Genomic DNA, 10174 nt, shown 5'->3' with positions numbered 1-10174 from the left:
GCAGCAATGGTGGCCAGCTGGTGGCGTGAGTGCCAGCAGGCTAGTGAGGAGAGAGCCAGCGATGTCTAATTGAGACTTTGTCAGCTACAACTCACCCAGGATGGAGACTGGTGGGCAACACCGATAGCTGTAGGGCCAACTGTGAGAGAGTCAGTAGTGGAAACTGACAGGGTAGACTTTGGTTTCCTATTGTTCCGCCATATTGTAATCTTAAGTGTTGGGTGCTGTTTATTTTAGGTTAATGGGGGATAAGGTTAGTTATGTTAGTGTAGGTAAATAGGTTTGGTTTTGTTATGTTAGTGGGTAGCAACCTATATATTAGCTGGTGTTAGCATTAGATTAAATTGTTTTTAGGTTTAGCTTAGCAGTTGGTTGCGAGCTTTTACTATTAGAATCTTTAATATTAGTTGTTAGGCTAGATTTATGTTATGTTGTTTTTACAAAAAGCTCTCCCTGGGGAAATCACCCTACAAGCAAAATTCAGATGCCCCAACAGGGACTGAATTTCCCGCAATCTACACTTTCTCTTTGGAATGGTGAGCCTAAGCAACCCCAAGAGGGCGACCAACTTCTCCGCAGGGAGGGAGGAGGTTCCCGTTTCTGTGTCCAACAACCCCCCAAATAAACTAAGCGAACTGAAGGGCCCTTAGTCTTGTCTGCCACAAAGGGAACGCTGAGGTCGGCCGCTAAGCATTGAAAGGTGCGTAGGGCCTCCAAGCAAGCGTTGGTACTGCACGCCCCCGTAAGTAAAAAATCATCCAGATAGCAAGTAATTTTTGCACCTGAGAGCCGACCTTTCACAGCCCACTCCAAAAAGCAACTAAAAACCTCAAATGTGCCGCATGCCACTGAGCACCCCATTGGCATGGCATTGTCGAAGTACCACGCCCCTGCAAACTTGAAACCCAGCAAGTTGAAATCCCCGGGGTGAATGGGCAAAATGTGGAAGGCTGACTGGATGTTGCATTTCGCCAATAGGGCCAAATGACCAGCCACCCTGATGAGTTGGATGGCATTAAACAATGTGGCATACCAAGCCGAGCATAAAGCAGGGGTGATGTGGTTGTTAACTGAATCCCCTCTTGGGTAAGAGAGGTGCTGAATCATGTGAAATTCACATGGGGACTTTTTGGGAACCACTCCTATGGGCGAAACCCGCAGAGAGGGTAAAGGGGGCGTGGGGGAAGGACCCGCAATCCTGTCAGCTGCACACTCCTTAATTTTTTCCTTCACTAAATTGGGAAATTCCCTGGCCAATTTTAAATTGGGGGCACGAGTGGCCCGCCATTTGCCCATAAAAGGAATCTGAAAGCCCTCTGAGAAACCTTTGCGCAGGTACTCCGCATGTAGCAGGTAGCCCGCCAAGGCCTACTCGGGAGGACAATTGAACCGGTGTGGGGGCCAGTGAGAAAAGGTCAAATTCATGGCATGGGAGCCGCAGCTGAACCTCCCTGGCTGCCAACCTCTTTTCACATGCCGCCAGCGCCAGGGAACCAGCCAGCCTGAAAGGGCTGCCGCGAGGGGGCCTTGACACACTGGTTACGTGGATGAGAAGCAAAGTACCCGCTACACACATGCTCATATCAGCATTTGGACCTGTGACAAGCCCCTTTGTTAAAGTCCCAGCAGGTTAACCTGATCGGAAACTTGCCCAGGCCCACTAATCTGGGGAAACTTGCCCAGGCCCACCTTTGGTCTGGGGGCCGCCCTCTCCCGGGCTTTTTGATAAGGCATGAACCGTCACCATTCATGTTTGATCTTGGATGAGGTCCCAACGGAACCCGCTCCTATGTGAAGCACTATGCCACACTTCCTCGTCGTAAGAAATGGTGTCGCCTACCAATGCCCTGGTTCGGAGAACATGGTTCATGTGAGTCGCTAAGTTCCAGGCCCGGGCCGGGTAAGCCGCAGCGATTAAGGCAAGATATTTCCCAAAACCCCTAAGCCAATTATTGAAGGTGCCGTCTACGCCGTCCTTGCTACGCCGTTTCTTCTCCTTACTAGAGCCCATCGCCCCTGTGTCGCCTTTGACCTTCATGCACCGAAAAACATCGGTAAAATACCCGTCCAGGGCTCTCTCTCATTTTCTTAGGAAGGTGCGAACCAAGAGGGATCCCAGGATGGAACAGGTCCCACCAACCCGGCTTGTGCCATCCCACCCTCTTGGGAGGTTCGCCTGCGAGTGAGCCATTCCGGAAGAACGGGAACACCTTCCCCAACCTTCCAAGAGTTCCTGTCTGCTTGGGCGGATCCCTCATCAGAGGACTCACCAGAAGAAGAACTCTGAGACCGATGACTCAAACCGGCCCGTCATGACGAACAACATCTGCCATGACCCTGCCTTTTTGGCCTGCAAGAGACCTCCTCCAAAGGGGCCGCTGCCTCAAGCTCCCACCCAGGTGCTGGCATCCCACCAGGGGGCATTGCAGTAATGAGACTTGGAACAAACTCATTCACCCCAGGCTGCGCTAGGTTCGATAAGGTGCTCATCAGGCCCTGGTGTATGGGAGCGACTGGCGGGACCCCTGAAATCCCAGGTATTGCCGACCTGCTGCCATAAGCCCCGTTCCAGGGGATAAGATAGGAAAAGGGGCCACCCGCTGGGACAGGTTGGCCCGCAAAGGCTGGACCCGGGCTTCCTAAGCACTGCACCGAGTGCACGGGTGTACTACAACCTGGCCACATCACATCCAATGGCAGGGCCGTGAAGCTGGGAGTTAATTGCACAGTGACCAACAAGGGAGTTGACGAAGCCACAGGGGGGGTCCCCCTTCCTACTCTTGGCCCCACGAATCCTGAGCTGCATCCCTTTGGATAGTGAAGGAGGGTTCTGGCACTGGCCATACCCCATGCCCCGAAAAATATCGCCTAGTGCGGGGCCTGGAAACCCCACCAGTCCAAATGCCCAGGGACCCGCTCACAGCTTCCTCCCCTGCTGACACCCACGCTGCTTGGGTTACCAAATGGCCCCTGGTGCATTTCTTCGGCACCATGTGCTGACTGAACTGCTTCCCCAGCGAGGGTCGCTAAGGAGGGAGCTGAATGATGTACCAATTCATGCTATGCCCTCCCCTGGAGGAAAAACAGGGGTGGGTACTCCCATTCTGCAGGGAAAACAGATTCCTACCACCCCACTCGATGAGACTATGGCTGCTCCGACTCACTCAAAGCAAGTCCTAACCTCGCCCTCTCCATGGCCTAGCTCCCGCAATAGCAACTAGTTCAGTTTGCTCTAGGCGTCGAAGAAGGCCAGAGCAACTGCGTGCTGCATAATATATAGGGAGTGTGCTCCACCCCTTAAACTCGTGTGCCTCACACGATCAGGCCAGGTGTGGCTCAACCGCCCAGCTGGCCCAGGGCATGCATGCTCATTGCTCCAGACCTCACAATGTATCCTGCCCCTGTCGCAATTATGGCCTAGTTAATTCTAGTGCTGTTATTTCTGATAGTTTCCACAACCTCCCTTGTTAACCATGGTGACTTTCTTTTGGGCTGAGTTCTTCCTTTCCTAACCTGCGGAACACATTTCAGCTGAGTTTTTATTACTGTGTTTTTAAATAACCTCCAAGCATCTTAGAAAGTTTTGACTCTCTTGATTTTCCCTTTCAGCTTCCTGCACACTATTCCCCTCATCTTTGAGAAATTTCCCCTTCTGAAGGCGAATGTAACTAGTAGTTGTCACTTGCTCACACGCAGAGATACTGAATCTGACAGCATTGTGGTTGCTGTTCCCTATTGGCTCAACAACACTGACTTCCCGTACCAGGTCCGGGGTCCCACATAGAATTAGATCTAGGATCACCTCTCCCCTGGTTGGTTCCACAACCATCTACTCTAAGCCACAGTCATTTAGCATATCCAGGAATGCTCTCTCCTTACTATGACCTGGCCATGCATTTTTCCAGTTTATGTGGGAATAATTGAAATCACCCGTTACCACTACATTTTTGCTTGTGTTGCCCTCTCTAATTTCTTTTTCTATCTCAGAATCCTCCTATGCGCCTTGGTCAGCGGGACGATAATATATTCCTAATATTAAACTGTCCTTCACACCTGGTATTGATATCCACAGTGCTTCTGTAGGGGAATCACCTCCCCTTGCACTGTCTATTTTATGTGACACTATTCTCTCTTTGACGTAGAGGGCAAATTTGACGTAGAGGGCAGAGCCCTTCAGGGGAGGGTGGTATACAAAACTAATAAATAATAATTTAATAATAATAATATTTATGCACATTAATCTATCTAGGTATTGTTATGTAGTTTCATAACTTCTGTACAGTTGAATTGCTTGTCTGGGAAAGTACCAAAAATAACCTTGACAGTTCATTGGCATAGCTGAAGAAATAACCCATTTATTGCTCTTTAATTGCAAATAACTGCTATTAGTAGTGTTATAACCTTGCTTTGAGAACTTAATTACTTTGATCAGAAATGTATGATAGTCCACTTGTTTTCATCTGCATGATCTTTTTAGGGACCAATTGCTTTATTTAGAGGAGAATCGTGTGTTAGAAAGATTTACTTCTAAGAACATAAGAACTAGCCTGCTGGATCAGACCAGAGTCCATCTAGTTCAGCACTCTGCTCTTCGTAACATTCACATTCTCTATAAAAAGCATCATGTGAACAGCTAATCCGACTTTCTTCTGGTGGCTTTCAATCATTAAAGCCATGAAGTGTTTTATCTGTTTTAAATATCTCACTTAATTGTAATTAAGTAAACCTGACTTGGGAGAAAAAGTTCAGCTGTAATTGCTGTCTTGATTGGGTTGTCCTCAGCCATCCAGGTCAGGATCTGTAGGAGTGACCTTCCAAAGAATATTTTGCCAGAGGACAGTCCTTTCAAAGCCCAGGAGGTTATCAGCCTGGAGTTGCACATTTTTAACTTTGAGGAAGCTCTGAGTTGATAGGCCTGTTGGAGTGAGAGCAAGCATGCCTAGCCATTGGAGGTGGGTGGGTGCTAAATCTCTCAAATCTCTTCTGCGCATGCAGGATAATGCACTTTGAATCCACTTTCAATGCACTTTGCAGCTGGATTTTACAATACGGAATAGCAAAATCCATTTCCAAACAATTTTGAAAGAGGATTGAAAGTGCATTATTCTGCATGTGCGGAAGAGGCCACAGTGTGTATATTTCTTGGTGGGATGTTCCCAGTGGTAGGATTCAAATAATTTAACAACCGGTTCTGGTGGTGGGATTGAAATAATTTAACAACTGTTTGTTTACAAGCTCCATTTTAACAACCAGTTCTGCCGAAGTGCAAACCTGCTGAATCCCACCACTGGATGTTCCTCTCTTTTTCTGTACCTGGGAACTGCCCTTTTACCCCTCTTCCTCTCTCAGTTGTCATTGTTCTTTGTTTCACTTTCCACATGGACCTGTATGGAGTCAGATGCTTCTACAGATCTTGCCTGTAAAAGCAAACATTCCATATTTACACTCACATGAAGCCAGATTATCTGGCCACTTGTGTAGAGAGATGTATTCTTTAGATTAGGATTTCTATCTTTCTTTCAACTGCAACAAGAATGTGAACAGAATCTACTTGAATAAAAGCAAATTTTCCTTTTTGCAGTGTACTTCTTGGGAGGACTGATTTTACTGCACTCAATATCACTCTTCCACGACTGGGCAAACTATGCTATATTCACAAATGTACCCAAAAGGCTATCACTCATCTTCCTTTGGTGTGGGAAGGGAACAATTTTTGGGAGGTAGGGAGTACCGTGCCTAATGGTGCAAACTATTTCACTCTGTCACTCACGACCTGAATTCTTACGCATAAATACAGAAGTCCTTGAGATCTGTGGGGCCCAGGGTGAAAAAGGCCCAGTTAATAGACCGGCCCTGTATGGAGTTTGGAGAACCTCTGCTCCCCAGCTTTCATGCTGCTTGGGATATCTGTAGCCATATTATTCAAAGGATTTTTAAAAAAAGTTTCTAGTCCTCATCAGGGTTTGTAAATCTGTACTAAACAATGCCTCTTGAAATCGCATAAACTGTAGGGGATTTAAAATAGGACTGTGTTTCAGAGGGAACCACTGCAATCAAGGACGTAGGTAAGGGTGGGGGTTCTCGGGTTCAAGCCCCCCCAAGTGGGTTTTTTGTTTTTGGCCTGCAGGGGGCGCAATTTTTAGGATAGCCGCACCAAAATTTCAGGAATTTTTCGGGACACTCTCCTGATGATACTACCCAGGTTTAGTGAGGTTTCATTCTGGGGGTCCATAGTTATGGACTCCCAAAGGGGGTGCCCCATCCCCCATTGTTTCCAATGGGAGCTAATAGAAGATGGGGGCTACACATTTGAGGGACCATAACTTTTGACCCCCTGAACTTCACCAGACCTTCGCTTTCTCATTAGGTATTAAAGATAACCCTGAACGTTTGGTGCTGCTAGCTTAACAATTGCACCCCTGACAGCAGGCACCCCCCAAATTTCCCCAGATTCTCCTTTTAAATTCACTCCCTTCGGCATGGATTTAAAGGGAGAATCTGGGGTCTCCAGTTAAAACTACATTGAAAGTGATGTTGTTTCAGGGTGGGGGATAATCCACCCCAAAACAGCATCACTTTCAATGTTTTAACTGGGGACCCCAGATTCTCCCTTTAAGGTGGATTTAAAAGAAGAATCTGGGCTCTCTAGTTTAAACACCATTGAAAATGATGCTGTTTGGGGGTAGATTCCAGCATCACAACAGCCGCCCAATTGGGGGGGGGGGTGCACAAAACTCAGATTTTGCACCGGGCTCCATTTTGGGGAGGGCAGAAGGGGCTGCCGGCTGGGAGCCCAGCTGGTGGGGAGGTGGGGGCGGGCGGGGCAGTGGAGTCTGCCATCCCCGGCCTTGGAGAGCTGCTTTTATAAGCACTGAGGCCAGGACGGGGCTTGGGGAGGCGTGGTCACACATATGAACAACAATTGAGAAAGCGAAGGTCTGCAATAAATAAAAGAATGTGATAGGAATATGTTTGAAGAATTGGAAGAGAAGGCAAGCAAACATCAAATCTGTCAAGTTTTATGTCACAGGCTGAAAAAAAGAACGACAAAGGTCAGCTTCAAACACTGGATTGTAGTTAACAAAACTGGACATAACATTTTATTTGAGAACACTGAAATTCTGGACAATTCGAAAAGTTACTATGTCAGACTGCACATGGAGGCCAATGAAATTCATAAACACCAAGACAACTTTAACAGAGACTCTGAGAATTAGGAAAGCTTGGCTACCAGTACTTTAAAAATGGACTGATAACCCCACCTGCAATACAATGCACTCAACCACACCTATGCATAGCAAGTTCCACCCAAACACTGATTGGTTCCCCACCCTGGGACATGGACAATATTCCTCACTAAACTTACCCTTCTCACTAGACACAGTGTGAAACAGACTTTTCTCTGTGACCCACCTCTGAAGATGCCAGCCACAGATGCAGATGAAATGTTAGGAACAAGATCCACCAGACCACAGCCCAGAAATCCCACTACAACCAGGTGGGGTGGGGATTGATAGACAATAAACAATGTAACATATTACACTATTCTTTATGGATAGGATTGTCAACCTTTCAGGAGGGCCTGGAGATCTTCTGGAATTATGACTGATACCTAGATAAGAGGACTGGTTTGGAGTGTGCACTCTATGGCATTATTATACTCTGCTGAAGTCCCTCTCCTCTTCAAGCACTGCCCTCTTCAGGCTCACTCCTCAAATCTCCAGGAATTTCCCAACTGGGAGTTGGCAGCCCTACTTAAAGAAGCAAATTCTGGAGCTGATCCATTATACTGTAGTCCTGATCCCTTTATAAGAATGCCTCCTAACCATACCTGCTTTGTTCATCCTGTAAAATGGCCTCAAGCAGGCCATTCCAGACCGTGAGAGTCTCCTCAGAGAATGCCCAGGGAAAAAAAACCAACAGGGGAAGGGGTAGAGATAATTAAAGGAAAGCAATTACACAAGTCCATTAAAATATCTTACCCAAATGTAACCTGGTTACAAGCAAGGAGCCCCTTCTAACCGCAAACTGTTGTTCAATTCAATCTCCATTTTTATAGTTCTTTAAGTCATCTTCCAACAATAGTTGGAGCCAGCAGTGGCATAGGAGGTTAAGAGCTCGTGTATCTAATCTGGAGGAACCGGGTTTGATTCCCAGCTCTGCCACCTGAGCTGTGGAGGCTTATCTGGGGAATTCAGATTAGCCTGTACACTCCCACACACGCCAGCTGGGTGACCTTGGGCTAGTCACAGCTTCTCGGAGCTCTATCAGCCCCACCTACCTCACAGGGTGTTTGTTGGGAGGGGGGAAGGGCAAGGAGATTGTCAGCCCCTTTGAGTCTCCTGCAGGAGTGAAAGGGGGGATATAAATCCAAACTCTTCTTAAGCCAACTCATTTCTCACAACTTAGAACACCAAACAAAATTATGTTTCATTTGCATAACTGTGTTGCAGTTGCAGTAGCAGAGCAAGATTGGAGTTGATTAGCACCTTAAAGAACAAGATTTCTAAGGTATACATTTTTCAAAAAGGAATGGAGATCCCCCAGCCCTTTTGTCCCAGTCAGAAGGTGGGCAAGCTGTTGCAGAGAAGACAGTCCAGAAGTAAAGGTAGAATACAAAACGTATTCAGCTTCATTAGAGCACAAGAGAAATGCTTGGGAGCAGGAAATGCAGAAAATCAGCATTGTACGTCCCCATTCAGCCCTAGGAGTCATTTGCTCTGAACTTGTGAATGAACTTAAGTCCATCAGTCTCACACTGTAATCTCCCTTTGAAGCTTTGGTGTTTGAGGATGGCTACTTTCAAGTCAGCAATGGAACGGCCTGGAAGATCAACATATTCTCCTTCCAGTTTTTGAGAGAAGCTTCAAGGGGAGATTAGAATGCAATATAGCTGAAATTGAGTTTCCTCTCTCAAGGCCTAAAGAGTATATAGGCAAAGCACAAGCATACACAAGAAGGTCCCTGAAAAATGTCAAATACTTGTTGGGGACTCCTACATATGAAAAAGGGAAGCATCCCCTCTTGTGGAAAAGATCATCCAGTTCCATGATTAGAACCATGGAAAAGTTTCTCAGGATGGCCAGATGGTGACTAATGAGGCACACGTGGCTCTTTCCCACATATAGTGTGGCTCGTGGCTGGGGAGGGTGGCCAGAAGTGGTGGCAACTGCCTGAGAGTGGGGAGGCGGAGGCAGAAGTGTCCAAAGTCCCTAGCAAAGCATGGCATCATGACCAGAAGCAAGAATGTGACATTAAGATAGTGTTTCTTTTCCCAGGTGGCAGGGCAGAGCTGAGTGCAAGTATCAGCTGAGCTGCAATACTGTCTGGGACTCAGCCCGCTCCATGGCTGTTTGAACATCACAGCCCACCTCAGTTTGCAGCAGATGGGGACACAACAATTTAAGTATCTCCATTTTCACCCCCACTCCCATCCCTTCCAAGGTTATCTGTGTTCTTACAGACTTTAACAGGTTATTTCACCTCATTCTCCCACCCTTTCTTTTAACTAACCTAAAGTGGCTTTTAGCATTCTACCCCTTCTGAAGCATATTCAATCTACTTGGAAGGAGGAACATTTTTGTTTAGAAGGAGAAAAGGGCTTGGATTTATACCTTCTTTTTTCTCCTGAAAGGAGTCTTTAAGTGACTTATCAACTCCCTCCCTTCCTCTCCCCATAACAGATACCTTGTGATGCAGGCGGGGCTGAGGAAGTTCTCAGAGACTGGTGACTAGCCCTAGGTCACCCAGCAGGCTGCATATGGAGGAGTGGGGAAACAAACCCAGATCATCAGATTAGAATCCACCACTCATGATGAGGAGTGGAGAATCAAACCCAGTTCTTCAGATTAGAGTCCGCCGCTGTTAACCACTGCACCACACTGGCTCTCTTTAGGCTAATTTGTGAAATCATATTATTCCAGTCATCCCCCATGAAAATCAGTAGGTCTTAAAGTGGTTTGACACTTGGGTTGGATCACTTAATGTGTGTGCTATTTTGGGCACAAACAGTTCTGTGGAGGATGAAATCCACAGTTTACAGTGAGGAGGAGGGCAGCAGCCCGTTTTGCCTTGGGTGAATGGCGCAAACTGAGCGCAAACTGGACCTTCCATAAAAGCATTTTGTATTTAAGTAGACAGAGGTAGCCTTTTGTTTTGTTTTTGTTTAACCTCC

The 10174-nt window shown here is 46.9% G+C and overlaps 1 protein-coding gene across 6 annotated transcripts in view; it reads right to left on the bottom strand.

Annotated features, from left to right (window-relative positions):
• LOC125428526 (zinc finger protein 420-like) overlaps positions 1-10174 on the bottom strand; it is an 815993-nt gene that overhangs the window by 503461 nt on the left and 302358 nt on the right. The window lies entirely within an intron of this gene.

Source organism: Sphaerodactylus townsendi, linkage group LG03 (assembly GCF_021028975.2).
Source record: "Sphaerodactylus townsendi isolate TG3544 linkage group LG03, MPM_Stown_v2.3, whole genome shotgun sequence".
Classification (NCBI taxonomy): domain Eukaryota; kingdom Metazoa; phylum Chordata; class Lepidosauria; order Squamata; family Sphaerodactylidae; genus Sphaerodactylus; species Sphaerodactylus townsendi.
Note: the sequence above shows the minus strand (reverse complement) of the source record. Positions and strands in the feature narration are given on the sequence as shown.